Raw genomic sequence first — 16040 nt, forward strand, 5'->3', positions numbered from 1 at the left:
GCACCACAAAGGAAAGGCAGGGCATAAATGAATTACTTGACAAACAAAATTATAACTAGATGGATGAATTTCACTGCTATAGGGAAAGTACTGATTATATGTCACTGATATCAGCTGGAATTAAAAGTGATTACATTTGTGTGGAATTAGACCAGTATGAGTTTGGAATTAAGGATACCCAAAATGCTCCTTATCTTCAAATCTGGTTGGTATCAATGTAATGTATCAGAAAAATTCATTCCTAGAAATGTCAGTTTGAACATTTCTGATCTTAAGAAAGATAGCAATATAAACTCTGTTTACAATATAAATTATGTGTTGCCAACTGAGCAAAAAAACTAGATATGATGTCATCCTATGAGTAATAGCAGATTGATTTTTAGACACCAGTACAACAAATATACCTGCTTGTGTTGGCAGATTAAGCTGTTTCTCAAAGGCACAGCTACATGGACTCCACGGAAACTAAGAGCAAGGCAGATCCACTGGGCTGAATTTTTCTCCTGTCTAAACTTCACCTTGAGTCATCTGCCAGGAAAGTCCAACTTCTTGGCAGAACTTTGTCCAAACTCCCCCACAATAACAGTAAGAGGAAGACGGTGGTAGATTCTGTGTTTAGCCCACAGCACTTAGGTTTGCTGGTATAGATTCCTGCTGAACAGCAAGAAAGGGGGGAGGGTAGCAAAGAAAATTTTCCATTGTAGAGGTTAGTCCAGAAGAGGGATGATGAGTTGGATGCATTGAGCCCTCAGCTGACTGAGCAAGGGGGAGCATCTCTACATTCCAGAGGGTACCCACAAAAAAATCCTTCAAATGCACCATGATAGCAAGGCTGTAGGCACTTTGGCTTCCTAAAAGCCTACCATCTCATGTGCAGACTATTCTGGTGGCCACAACTATGTAAAGATGCAGGTGAATATGTCCAGAGCTGTCCTATCTGCATCATGGCCAAGAGGGGGGCAGGAAAACTGCAGCCTCCAGTCAATCATGTTCAGTGACCTCAATGGATTTCATCACAGGCTTGCTCCCCAGCAAAGGGGAAACAGTGATTTGGGTCCTGATGGACCTGTTTTTGAAACAGGCGCATTTCATCCCATGCACCTCGATACCCACAGCCCAAAAGTTAGAGGAGCTGTTTGTGCAACATGTCTTTTGCCCCCACACTTTTCCTGATAAGGTGATTAGAGGTTCTCAGTTTGTTGCCAAGTTCTGGAGGGTATTTTGGGAGCTCCTGAGGGTCAAGCAGGCCTTAAGCTCCATCCATCACTCCAAAAGTAATGATCAAACAGAGACAATATATCAGGTTCTGCAGCAATACCTATGGTGTTTCATAAACGACCTGCAGGATGACTGGGTCAATCTCCTCCCATTTGAGAGTACGCTTACAAAAACGCTCCCGGTCAGAACAAATGTATGCTCCCCTTTGAGGTAGTCTACAAGCATGCCCTGTTCCCAAAATTAACTCCCAGCTGGGAGTCCAGGAAACATCTGAGAGTTGACAAACACACTCTTGGGGGGAAGGGGGTGTTGAGTCTCTCAAAAAAAACAAAGCATACAAGGAATGGGCAAACCACAGGAGAAAGGAAGTTTTGGTGTATATTTCTTGTTGACATGTTGGTAAAATGTGGTATGGATTGATAACCATTAACAAGTATCCAACGAGTACTTGTTAAAGGTTCAGCATCCTCTTGGAGAAGAGTGATCCCCCTAGGGATCTGTCCTGGGTCTGTGTTGTTCAAAATATTTATAAATGATTTGAATGAGGGATTAGAGGGGGTACTTATTAAATTTGCAGACAATACTAAACTGGAAGGGATAAGAAACACAACAGAAGACAGAATCAGAATACAGGATGATCTTGATAGGCTCGAGAAATGGGCTAAACCAAATAAAATGAAATTCAACAGGGACAAATGTAAAGTTCTGCATTTAGGAAGGAAAAACCATATAGGATGGGGGAGACTTGTCTTGGCAGTAGTATTTGTGGAAAGGATCTAGGAGTCTTAGTAGAGCATACGTTGAACATGAGTGAGCAGTGTGACTTAGTGGCTAAAATGGCAAATGGGATTTTGGGCTGAATCAAATGGAGTATCGTGTCCAGATCATGGGAGGTGATGGTACTGCTTAACTTTGCTCTGGTTCGGCCTCACTTGGAGTATTGTGTTCAGTTTTGGGCACCACAATTGAAAAGGGATGTAGACAAACTGGAGTGTGTCCAGAGGAGGGCAACAAAGCTGGTGAGGGGTTTGGAGACCAAGACGAATGAAGAAAGGTCGGGGGAACTCTATTATTTTATGATTCTATGATGATTCTACCAAACACTTGAAGAACTGGCAGCCCAGTAGAAAACTAACTTATGTTGGGCCATTTAAGGTGGTGGAAGTCATACACAAAGTGACTTTCAGGTGGAGTTTTCCCACACCTACTGAAAAATCCACCCTATGTTCTACTGCAGCCTTTTGAAACATGCACCTCCATCTGATGCATAACACCCCACTGCCAACCTGTAATATTTTGTGTCTTAGAAAAATCACCCGCCATCAGAGAATGAGTGGATGGATGCTTGGGACATGAGGGCTCCTGATTTAGTGGGAGGATTCCATGCTGCATACCCAGACAAATCAGGTCCTGATCCAACTTGAAGGGGAGGGGGGCATTGGGGCAGCAAAATGTCAGGTAGCCACCAGTTCCTGCCACGACTTGCTTGATCAGAGTTCCAGAATTCCCAATTGAGAATTGTCATAAGGTTGCTCAACTCATTACCCCCCCCCCCCCGGGCCAGATGAATCTCTATCATGCCTTCAGATGTTTTAGCTGTTTCTTCCCACCTAGAGGTGCTAGCTGTAAACTGTACTATTCTTTGATTATGACCATTCTGTTGGAAACCAGTTTGTGTACATTTGGGGCGGGGGGGGGGGAATGACAGATATATCAATTCCTATTACTCTTAACTTTAGCATCTCAGGAATCCTGTAATGCCATTTGTTTGCTTCTGAAATGAAATACTGAATTTTTGTCAGAGCTCTGAGTTTGCCTAATTTTGGGAGATTTACCATGGGACATAAGAGCTGGCAACCCATTTGTAGCATGTAATATGGAAAGCCGGAGCCAACTGGACATTCTCCCTCTGTCTACTGAAAAGGTGTTATCAATACGGATGTTCCTACTTATAGTTTGTAGTCCTATGACAATTATATACTGTGCATATTTGGAACTTTAAAAGTTAAAAACTGTTAAAGAATTTAGAAGTAACTTCACAAAAACAATATTGTAATGACTGTACTAATTAGAAGCTCACAAGAGGTAAGAAAATTTGTCTGCCCTCCTTGTGCTCATTAGTAGCAACAATTACAGGTGCCACATGAAGTTTCAACGAAATGGTCTAGAAAGAAGCAAATTGTAAAATTTTAAATTCTGACTGACTTCCCATGTGAGAGAATGAATTAACAGAAAAACCTTGACGAAACAACCTGTTACTAAAATCGTTATTTGATTATATAGTCAATTGTGGAAGAATTCAGTTTGAAGTTACTTTTCAGACTAACACATTAGACTATTTCATATCCTGCAACATTAAATCCGTGAAAGTGCTGCACTGTTAACTAGCACTAGCATCCTGCCCTCAGGGTATTTCCAGTTAATAAGGCTTTGCTTTCCCCCTAGATGATGTAATGCCTTTACATTTATTGCATACGGGAAAGATTTCATGGGTGTATGAAAAAAATCCAGCACTGATTCAGCAAGTAACATGACTCCGTACTGATACTGAGTGGCAGTGCTTTTGATTAGGATCATTGGGAAATCCGTTCCAGAACCCAAATGGAAACCTTTCCAGAACGTGAACTATCTGATGCAGTTTATATAAAGCATTTTGACGCATCTCTTGATTTTCCATGTTAAAGGATGCTTTATCATATTACCCTCCCTTGACTTCGGCTTACACAAGCTGACAATTTGTTGGATGCTTATAACTGGAATAACATTTTACGTTGTTAAAATTATCAAGTGGCTAGCATTTATGGCATTAGTGTCCTTTGCAGCCCCAACTCTAATTTTTGGACATTCCCTTCTAGGACTGTGGCTGTAAAGGCAGGAGGGAAGGCAGAGAGGAATTCAAACAATTGAAACCACTCAGGGCAAAAATCAAAATACTACCAGCAGCTGAAAAATGTAACAGCCAAAATAACCAACAATCTGACACCTTTCAAAGGTATCCTAGATTGTGCTACACAAGGCAACATTCCTCATTTTAACAACAGGGTCAACCAGGCTTTGAGAGATAAATTTGTTTCAGAGGAGGGACCACAGGAAGGGGAGGTACAATTGCATAGAGAACCCCTGATTTCTTACATGGTGGTACATCTATACTTGGCAGGAGGCTAAGGGCATGACACAAACAGAATTAAGTTTTATTCATTTCAGAGGGAAGATTAATTCTCAGATCTTATGCAGTGAAATTAGTTGGAATGCAAAGTACTTGTCTTTGGCTGCTTCATACCCAAGATATTCGTAAAGTACTTTTCCAGAACTCAGAAGTGAACTACACCACCAAGACAAATGTCTATATCACCAATCAATCATATAAATAGATCAACATTTTTCAAGTGATTTCCTTAAAAATCTGCTTTCCAGAACAGTGCATGTGGGATATATTAACCACTGTGTTCAGCAGAAATTCTTTAAAAGAAATAAACTTACCAAGTACTTCTAGGATAATGTTATAGCAGCGGTGCGATTTGTAAGAAAGGCACACATAATTGCCTTCATGCAGTGAAAAGTAAAAAAACATCGATCAACCATAGATGTCAACAGAAGTTAGAAGCTCTGTGGAAGAATATATTTAAAGAAGGTATATGAAAAAGCACAACACTGTCTGGGCGATAATACTAAGTATGTTTACTATAAATGCTATTGCTGGCAGAAGAAAATGATATACCAAGATGACATTACAGAAGTACAATACTGAAAGATCCTTTATATTGGTGTGCGCAACAAAAGTGAAAATTCTTCCTAAAAATATATTTCATTAATTCTCTCCCCCCCCCCCCCAATTTCTAGCCCAGATAATTGAGACTTAGCTTGAACATGCATGGACAATATTGGCTAACATTTCATAAATCAGAGAGGTGGTTCAAAAGATTTTAACCTGTACGAAGCTAGAAAATTCACCTTTCCTTTGGTTAGAACGTGATTTTCTGGGTGCAAAGTTTTAAAAACTGATAGCATAGAGCACAAAGTATTATGTTATGATGCCAAATTGAGATGATGTATCCAAGCCAAGCTACTGCACTTGCAGAACAGAACATTAAATCTTTGATTAACTGCCTACATACCATGCATTCAAAAAAATTTGCTTCTAGGACCTGAACCTGAAATCATGCATAAGGAAGTTCTAAGTGCAATGCCCAACTTTCTCGGAGCCTTCTAGTGCAAATAAAGTGTTCCTCATTCACTGAATCATCCCAAATTTCTTGAAAATATATTAAAAATTATAAAGAAATCAGGGTTCAATATGTATGGGAACATATTAATTTTCTGCTTGAAATTCTACGTATACTGCCCTGGCTGCAGATCTAGCTGTCATTCTCTCCCTTCCTCCTTCACACACACACAAACTCTCAGTCTCTTTTCTGCTCTTTGGAATTGTGTTTTGCCTTCTTTTACAAGGGGCAAAAAATAAGGAGAGTTAATTTTCACCAATATTGTTCCTATCATGTCAAAACACTAGTTGCTCAGCTATATGACTGAAGTTAATCAAATTCATAAATTGAATTCAGTTATTCTTAAAACAACAAATCCTCAAATTTAGTTTGACATCAGAAATCTTGGCACAAGCTTCCGTTTAGAATAACGTGCTCCTAAATTAGTTCTGCAAAGACAACCACTTGAGTTCTGTTTTCCTACTTACTATAATTTAATTCAAAAATTTAACAAACATGACATTTGCATGAGTAACTTTATGTAACTTCAGCCCACAAAGGGCAAGTCCAGGACCTTCCAGAAGCCAACAAACAAGCTGCAGAATCAGTGAATATTTAACACCAAAGCGGAAAAAAATACTGGGCTGGTTCCAATTATTCACTTCTGCTAAGTGAGGAATATTCCTTCCACTGGACCAATATAGTTCTGAAAGTTATAAAATAAAGTTGCTGATTGTCCTTTTAATCAATTTAGAAGTCACTGTTGTTCAGGAATTTGTTAAAAATCAAACACAAATTTTGAACAAGTTTATGGAAGACAGAAATTACCTGCTGTGAAGCTAAAAGATGTACTCTCTGGAGGGAAAAGGGAAACCAATACTATTGATTTTGTCTCAATATATATTCCTAATGATATTCCCAGTATTTTCATAGGAAACTTAATAGCCTTCAATATTACTACAATCACTTCAAAATGGAAAGCGAAACTAGCTTGTCCTTAAGAAAGCTCCAAAACAGGAATGTAGTTGAGCTGGGATATCAATTCCCCTGTGAAAGACAGTCCTGAATTCCCATGCAAAAGGCAGACTGAACATATGCAACCTATCTGGCCAAGTACAACCCTCATCTTCTCTTCTTCCTTTTTTGTTTGCCAGTTCACCACCAGCTTTACATTTAGAAGAGGTGTTTTTCAAACACTTAGGCTCAAAAAAGTAGCCTACCCAGTTCTATAATCACACACTCCTATCCAGTGCCCAAGACAGATGTTCCCCTACCTCTGCCACAGAAATACACTCAATGTAAAGTGTTTTGTGGTATAAATAGAGCACCCCATTTTTATATGTAAATAATGTTTTTTTAATATCATTTTGCGATCAGATGGCAGGCTGTCTACTTCTTTTTTCTGTTCTAGACATGAACACTCACTGTAGCCTAATTAAAACATCATGCTGCTGGATCAACAAACTAGGGCGTGGAATTGGGAGTGTCCCCACATTAAATCCTCACTCACTTCTCTGGTTAGTATTAATTGTGGCCTTGTTGGGGCATTCCACCCCAAATCAAGAAATGGGAGTGGCATCATAGTTATGGATTTGTTTGAGAGTTTGCAGAGAAATGTATCTATAACCAATTATTCTAAAATTCTATTGCTAGAGGCATAGCCCTGCCATTCCAAAAATGTGATCAAGGTCAGATTTCCCATAAAACAAGAACACACCACACTAAGAATTCAGCCACTATTGACAGAAATAAACTAAAATATGTTGTATGGACAGGACTCATATAAAAATGCCCTAGAGTGTCTTTGGTGAAAAAAATGTGTACTCATTAACATTAGGGATTTAAAAGGCTTTTTGAACTTTCTTTGTATTTTCAGGTATTCCCATACAGCCATTATTGGGGAAAGGTCTTATTGTTTCCCATTTGTAATAAGTATTCCATAGCATTTTGTCTACACTGGTGAAGAACTAGATGTCCTGGCCACCAGTTAGGAGGCAAGTCCCAGCAAAAACAGGATCTCACGGCAGGGGTTCTCAGGTCACGGTCCAAATTTAAAGTCTGATAACACAGTCCAAAGACCAAGCCAGAAAGCAGTTCAACATCTCAGTCCAGGGTCAAATATTCTAAAGGCAGAGTCCAAGAGCAGTCTCATGGTGGTCTTATGTTCCTCTCCACAAGCTGAGTCAGAGCTTTTATTTCTGAGGAGTAGTGAAGCCCAGATCATTTAATGACATTGTTTTCATGGCATTCCCTTAGCAGGGGAGAGGCCCTGGGCTGTCAAGCACACACTCCTGTGGGTGGTCCAATCCTCATCCTTTGCCTTCTTTGCTCCTGGGGTCCTTCAGGAAACTGTGGCAAGTCTGGCAGTGAAAGGGTCCATAGCAGAACCTCCTGGCTTGAGTGCTCTGCCAGCTGTAACACCAGCCTCACACAAAAAGTCAGTCAAGTGTGGCTTGGGAACTGATTGTTCTCCTCAATGCTACACCAAAGTGGTTCATGACAGTAACAGAGCACAACCTTCCCATGAAGAAGATTCCAAGGTCAGTCCCCTGCAGTTGCCAGTTAAAAGAGCTCAGGTAGAAATTGTCAGGAAAGACTCTATCTGATACCCACAGAGCTAGTGAGAGCCAGAATAATTATTAATGAGCTAGTTGAACCAGAGGTCTGGCATAGTGGAAGGCAGCTTTGCATGGGATAAAGTAGTAGGAAATGTTTTGCTTGCCCAAGGAGGATAGAGCTTTTCAGTAGTGGCACCTCACATCTGTTATGCTCTGTTATGCTCTTGAGGCTCACCTGTGCCTATTTCCCTTTTGGATCCAGTTCAAAACAGTGATCTGTACCTATTTTTATGCAATTATTATTATCCACTCTGATTCTTTTATTGACTTATTTTTATTTATTGTTTTAGTTGTGAGCTGCCTCAAATAGGTCTGATGAGGCGGGATATAAATTGTCTAAGTAACCTAACACCTAGCATTTATTCTTATCCCCAAAGACACATGCAAAGAGGATGCAGTGGTGTTGATGCAATGTTACACAACTGTTATGCTATGGATAAAATGCAATGGAGTACACTGTGTAGAAAAACACTCCTTCCCCAACAACACTATACAAGTTTGCTGAGAAAATGACAATAAAACTTATTATATTTCTCTGTAACATGTATGTTTTTCAGTAGCAGATGGTTAAACATGGTATTAAAGATTAGGCAAGCTTTCAGCTTTTCCTTTTCCTGTTTCCATCTCTCCTTCTCACACACTACCTAGTCCACCTTTATCTACCCCTTTGCCTTCTGTTTTCCACCCCCCCCCCCAATAGCTTCTCTCTGTCCGACTTGAGCAGTGCCATCTGAGCCAAACACAGTTGTGCAGTGAGGAACTTGCAAGGACTTGTAGGAACTTGCACTTTTCCTTGCATCCTCATCCCAACACAATTTCCTTTTCTGTATCTCCTCACTTTCATTACTTCCTTCTCTCCTTCCCATTCACCCTCAAAAGCAGCTTATATCATTCTCCTTTCCTCCATTTCATGCACATATGAGGTAGGTTAGGCTGAGTCCTTGGCACAAAGACACACAGTGAGGTTTGACCACAGAGTGGTAATTCAACCCTGGATCTCCTAGTCTGAAACTCTACTACATCACACTGGCTTTTTTGAGGTGAATGATGCTGGACAGTAGGAAGTAGCTGGGCTTCAGTAAAACATGCACAGATGCTACTTTTTATATGCCATTAAAAGTTTTGAACTTGAGTAAATCATGTGAGTTGCAACCAGGCCTATACCCCATAAGTTGTTGCTCAAAGTACTTCCTGGATAGAACACCCTCATAATAAGGGTGAAAAGAAATGACAGCAATAATACTATCTGCCTCTGAATTTTGAGATTCATGGTTTTAATAAATGATTTATGAAAACATTGCCACAGCAAAAAAAAAAAAAATTATTGTATGGTGTGTGTAGTGAAGTGTGTGTGTAGTGTGTAGTGAAGTGTGTGTAGTGAAGCCAGGAGATCCTATGATTGTAGGACTGTCTGGCAGGCAGATGTTTGGAAGTGGTTTTGCCACAGTCTGCCTTTGCATCATGACTCTAGTTTTCCTTGGAGGTCTCCTATCCAAATATTAGCCAAGGAAGACCCTGTTTAACTTCCGAAATCTGACAAGATCAGGCTATCCAGATCATGGCTCCCTCCATTCCTTACCTCTTGCAAGAAGTGAATAAAAACCAGACAGGGTCATTTCATGCCTAATATTTTTAGGTGAATATGTTATGCTGCAAACATACATTTATAAAATATAAAGTATATCAGGAAGCTGTGACTGCCAGGCATTTCTTGTTGACCACTCACACATTATGCAGATGCAAACCTTGGTTTGCCATTGAGTAGAAGGGCCTAGATACAAACCTTGGTTTGTCATTGAGTACAACGGCCTTGTTGAGCAAGAAACTGTAGATGGAACTATTTCAACATCTGACAAGAGTGATATTTTCCTCACTGTTTGTTTCTGTCCAACTCATGTGGAGGAGAGTCATATTAATACTAATGTATAAATACCTGTTTAACTTACATAATCAAATGTTCAAATCCATATTATTTTAAAGAATCAAGTAGACAAAACAAACTGGGCTAAACCACTCAAGACAGAGCAACTCCGTGTTGGCATGCAAAGGTTTCGATGACCTAATCAGGCTTCAAGCACTTGCCTCTCTGATTTTGTGGTATTCCATCATACCATTGTACTTACAACAAATTTTAAAACTATGATTAGTTACTAAGGAGACAGAAACTTTGTTTAGTAGGAGTCAATACTTAAATAATTTCATCTAGTCTTATGGGGCAATATGTTTATGAAATTCCACTAATCTCTCAGCTCTTTCCTCTTTCAATAAGAAGAATTTTATTTATTGAAAATGTGTTTAGATGGAGATCATACCTGAATGGCAGAATACACTCACTATATGCAAAAGGTTCCACCTTCAGGCCCTAGCATCTGCAATCCCTAGTACCTATAGTCCTCTCTCTTTGTAGCAGAAGTCAGGGAGCAGAAAGACTTCCATATGATATCCTGGAGAGCCACTGCTAGCCAGAGTTGCTAGATAGATCAGTGGCCTGACTTAATATAAAACAGACCAGTATGCTTATATTCAGATTATACTAACACAATTTAATCTTGTCCGCAGAAAGGAATACCATTGCTAAAATAGGAAACAGAAGTAATATCAGAATCCAAGTTGCCCTAGCATAATGGAACCGGAAAGGAACAACACAAAACCAATTATTAAAAAAAAATCCTTTTGATGCCAAAACCATGCATGATGCTGGATCTGGAGGGAGCCATTAGAGAGGACTGAGATGTCCCACCTGTGAATTGTTGGGGATTCCCTGCCTCTATATGCATATTTCACACACAAATTTCAATAAGTAGATGAGCAAGTCTAAATGTTTGCAGGAAAACACTGACAATTGAGAAGCATGAAGGCAATACACATGGTGCTGCAAGGAGTTCATGCTGGTTGATGTCACAGGATTATATTCTCCCCCCCCCCTCACTGCCCCCTTCTGATGGCACCTTCCACAAACACTGCTCCTGAGACTGGGGAACAATCTGAAACTCAAAGGAGGAGGAAATTAGCAGAAATATACCTCAAAAGATGGGTTTGAATCTAATTTGGACAAAGGGAACTGGAGGCCATCTCAAGGTCCTATTTTGGACCTCTTCAGCTTACTCCCTTTAGCTAATGTGGATAGGAATCTTGGCAGCTGGGTGGCCTACCCTGTGCTCTCTTGACACGTGTACCTCATGGCTCGTTAAAACTGGTGGTAGGGAGCCCCTCTCTGGGATATTATTAATTTGTTCCTAGTTTCAGGGACTTTCCCAAAGAGACCGTAGGAGACCGTGGTCAGACCACTTGAAAAAAATAGTGCTGGATCCATCTGACCCATCCAACTATTGCCCAGTTTTGCATCTGCCATTTCTGGAAAAGGTGGCTGTAGCATGCAGTTGTTGAGCAGCTACGGAATGTCCTGAATGAAATATTGGTTCTTGATCCATTCCAAGACAGCTTCCAGCCTGGTTGTGGGGTGGAGACAGCTCTGGTTGTCCTCACAGACAATCTCAGGGAGTTTGCTAGATCTAAGTGGGTCAACACTGCTGTTGTTATTGATGTAACTGCAGCGTTCAACACTGTTGATCATGGGCTAAACCTAGTTGATACAGGGATTCAAGGTGCTGCCCTTAAAATGGCTGCAATCTTTTCTTCAAGGTCAAAACAGAGGGTGGCTCTAGGGGAGAGAACCTCCCAATGGCATGCCCTGGTATGTGGTGTCTCCGATGTTTAATATCTAGATGTGCTCCTCTCCCAGCTAGTCTGTAGATTTGGGCTCCGATGTCATCAATATGCTGATGACCCTTGGTTATATCTATTGATAGATGGATAGCCATCCATCTGAACCCCTAGATTCCTTAGCCAGGTTGTTGGAGCAGAGTTGTTTTCTGTTGCTCCAGAGGGCAGGGCTGAACCAATGGGCTGAAATTAATTCAAAAGAATGTTCAGCTAAACATCTGAAAGAAGTTCATGAAAGTTAGAGCAGTTCGTCAGTGGAACAGGCTTCCTCAGGATGTGACAGGTTCTACCTCTTTAGAAGTTTTTAAGCAGAGGCTATATAGCCATCTGACAGAAATGCTGATTCTGTGAACTTAAGCAGATTGTGAGTGGGCAGAAGGCATTGTGTCAGTGCTTGGCTCTTTTGACCCTTTCTTGCATACCCAGGGAAACGCCGATCACCACTTTGGGGTCAGGAGGTGAATTTCTTCCAGGCCAGCCTGACTAGGGATTCTGATTTAGGGAGTGGGGGGGGGGATCATCTGAGCATGGAAGACAGATAGACAGACATCTCCACTCCTATTTCAAGGAATATAGATCACAGTATACTTGGTAGGTGCTGCTTTACTGTGGTGGAACACATACTTTGCAGGATAAAGATCCCAAGTTCATATCCAGCTAAAATATCTGGAGACTTCTTATCAGTCAAACACATCAGTACTAACTTTGACAGACCAATAATACAGCGTGGTGTAATGAGGTTTCATGTGAACTTAACTGCTCCGTAAGCAAGTTTCTCACCTGCCCATCTGCTTGCATTTCAGGCTGGAGGAGTAGGAAGAGGGCAGGCAAGTTTATTTGTTGGTGTACACAATTCAAAGTGCTGACCCTTATCTATAAAGCATTAAAAACTCTTGGACTAAGGCATCCATAGGTCTGCCTGTTTCTGCCCACCAGGTGCCCTGTTCTACAAACTGCCACTTTTGAAGGTAGTTTCTTGACCCGAGGGAGGACTTTTTAATGTCTTGATTATTGAAGACTGCCTCAAAGAGGTTTTATGAACTTCAGAAACCAAGTTAAAACACCATTAATATTTCTTTTATTGGCAAGGAAAATTGGCTTTTTAGTTCAATTGCTGCTTGTTGAGTTTATTTGTTGTTAATACTGTTATATTCTAGATATTTAATGTATTCATTTATAGTCTGCTTCTCTTGTTGAAACTCAGAGCAGATTGTACACAGGATGAAACAATGCAATCAAATACCATGAAATATTTAATAATCTATTAAAATGTGATTAAAGATAAAGGTAAAGGTATCCCCTGTGCAAGCACCAGGTCATGTCTGACCCTTGAGTCTGCCCTCTAGCGTTTTCATGGCAGACTCAATACAGTGTGGTTTGCCAGTGCCTTCCCCAGTCATTACCGTTTACCCCCCAGCAAGTGTGATTAGGATTATAGAATTCAGAAACAATGCAAAAAAAGTCAGGCATGATGTCAAACAATGCAGAGAATGGAATGACAGAATCAAGATACAATGTAGTACATACAGTAAAGAGAAAATAGATATCATGGACAGCAGCATAGACTATAGTCCTGTTTCCTTTATAAGAGTATCTTTCTGCACCATTCCTATACAATTGCTCTATTTCCTTTGAGTAAAAATGTCCTCTCAAACAAATTCTGTTCGGAACAGAATGCTGTTATATTCTATTCTTATATGTGGTGATGATATTTTTACTTATTTATTTACTTAATTTTCACCCCATCATTCTCTACAAAGGTGACCAAAGCAGCTTAACATTGTTTTCCTCCCATCTATTCTATTCTCACAACAACCCTGTGAGGTGCAGAGTGTGTGGGACTGGCCCAAAGTTGCTAAGCAAACTTCTGTGGCAGAGTGGGGATATAAGGCTGGGTCCTCCAGACTGTAATCTGGTAATACACCACACAGCCATCCATTATACCATCACACGCCACTTACATTGGTTCATTTTCTAATATTTATTTGCTTTAATGACTGCTGTAAGCCATTTCGCCTGGAGGATCATTGTCCATGGGGTCGCGATGGGTCGGACACGACTTCGCACCTAACAACAACAAAAAGCCATTTCAGGCATTTTTACTGAAGTGGCAACACATTTTAAATACATAGGGTTAGTCCCTGATACTCCTTTCCACTAAACGAAGAGCACTCCACTGTTGGTGCTAGCTTCACTTCTGCTAGAGGAAGCCACCTCATTTAGTGGAACACCACAGGGAGGTGTCAGTCCATAGAGATCATTTAAAAATAAATAGATTAAATAATAGGTGGAATGTATGCAAGTACAGAAGCCAACTGAGTAATAGACAACGCTTAATTGGTTTTCATGTTAATCCTGTGTTATATGCATATAGTGCCTGTATAACGACTACACTAGGAATCCTGAAGTGGGCACAGAAGGTTCTCAAACAATATAATAGAAAAGAGCAAGAGTCCAGTAGCAGTTTAAAGACTAACAAAACTGTGGCAGGGTATATGCTTTTGTGAGTCACTGCTTACGGGACTCTTGCTTTTTTCTTCTGCTACAGACAGACTAACATGGCTCATTTACTCATCTTGATCACACTGGGATATTTATTCATCCAATAATATAGAATAAAGAGTGACTCTGTTATAATTCTTACTGATATTTCTAAGAGTTGCAATTAAAGAAAAATAGGACACAATTTTATTAAAACAAAACTGCTCTGGTACAACTAAATGTATTTTAGAAACAGTAATTTAGATGCATTTGTTTATATCCTCTTATCTGTCTTAACATCCAGTTATCGTTTAGAATGTTCACATGATCTTTAAAGGATATGCAGGTACGCAACTGAGGGTGCAACATCAAGTAAGCCGTAAATAAAGGCAGATGTCTCTCTGATCCACAACAAAGCAACTTTTAAAAGCCAAGTTTTTTTCTCAGCATGCACAGTATTTAAATCAGATAGTTCCCATTAACCCTTTCATGAGAATTTTATAACATACTCCTTCCCCTCTTTCACTTTCAGAGTACAGAAGCAAACTGGGTCAATTTTCAGTAGTTAACCCTCTAATAGTTATTCTCTCTGGACTCCCCCCCCCCAGATTTTAATCAAAGTAACATATTGCTTAAAATGCTTTTAGATTACTAAAAAGCAACCAGTTCCTTTCACTAATAATACTGCATAGAAGGAACATAAAAATGGGTTGAAAGGGAAAATAGTGAACATGCACGAGATTTTCATCTGGCCTTCCCATCATGACTTGAAGAATTGTTTTCTAGTTACATCATCCAGAAATAAAACACAGAAAGAAAGGGGGGGTGGGGCGGGGGGGAGGAAATAAACTTGGTGTTCATACTTTTCTTAAAAGATTTCAACTAAGCCCACATTTTTTGTAAATCCCCCCCCCCAAAAAAAAAGAGAGAAAGAAGTGGAAGGCAATGCAAGACCTAATTCCTCAAAACAACAGTGGAATGGAAACCAGGAGGAAAGCATTAGATTGCATCTAGCTAATTCCTCTATCAGTAATAACAGAGAACTGCTCTCACACAAGCCTTCTGTACATTCACTGCAGCCACAAACTGATCAGACAAATGAAATGTTTCACACCGTCCAGAGTGTCAGCTGGAGCCAGAACACATTAATAAGCTGTTTTTCCCTGAGTGCTGGCTATCATTGAAGTACCCTACAGACAGGACGAGTCTGCACAACACAGAGTTCCTTATATGGTATTGCCATGACGTAATGCTCCATAGGCTTGGGGCATGCAGAGAGAGTCTCTCTCTCATTGTTTGGTGTAACTGCTGGAATGCTCGCATCCCTGATGTCTAAGGGAATCAAAATCTCCACATTGCGGAGCAATAGCTAGCTGGAGGAGTCTGCCATTCATTCACTAAAGGTAAGAGCAAGGTGGTGGGATGCAGTTTCTTTTAGCAGCCAATAGGCATTTTGCTTCAAAGTTAACCTGGTTCACTTTAAGAGATCTGAGGCAAGTTTGACTATTTGCATAACACGGGTTTCTGAAGCTAATCTAGCACTATGGCAAAGAGCTAACAAACTGTTTTAATGACCTGCATCGAAGTATAAGTAGAATTTTTCCAAGTCAAAAAGACGAGGCATTAACACTAAGACGAACGGGGAAACTATGAATTACACACAATTTCCAAGTGTGCTGGACAGAGTCATAGTTGCATTAAAGGAAGTGGGAAAGGGTCCAAGAGCATTGTAATACATTGGATAAAGTTTAAGCAATTTGTACGCATGCATAATGTATTAACAGTTATTTAGAAGCAT

At 40.2% G+C, this 16040-nt stretch overlaps 2 protein-coding genes across 8 annotated transcripts in view; one reads left to right on the plus strand and one right to left on the minus strand.

The window, feature by feature from the left end:
• Nucleotides 1–16040, minus strand: part of CMSS1 (cms1 ribosomal small subunit homolog) — a 225589-nt gene that overhangs the window by 169455 nt on the left and 40094 nt on the right. The gene's annotated exons all lie outside the window — the stretch shown is intronic.
• Nucleotides 1–16040, plus strand: part of FILIP1L (filamin A interacting protein 1 like) — a 199597-nt gene that overhangs the window by 148361 nt on the left and 35196 nt on the right. Inside the window, exon 1 of one of the 7 annotated variants that reach the window (XM_077342058.1) lies at nucleotides 15492–15645. The exons of 4 other annotated variants lie outside the window; for them this stretch is intronic. The gene's annotated coding sequence lies outside the window, so the exon portion shown is untranslated. Of the gene's footprint in view, nucleotides 1–15491; nucleotides 15646–16040 lie in introns of those variants that run through there. 2 more of the 7 variants (XM_077342060.1, XM_077342059.1) reach the window with 2 other exon arrangements.

The sequence above is a fragment of the Paroedura picta genome, chromosome 6 (assembly GCF_049243985.1).
Source record: "Paroedura picta isolate Pp20150507F chromosome 6, Ppicta_v3.0, whole genome shotgun sequence".
NCBI classification, from domain to species: Eukaryota; Metazoa; Chordata; class Lepidosauria; order Squamata; family Gekkonidae; genus Paroedura; species Paroedura picta.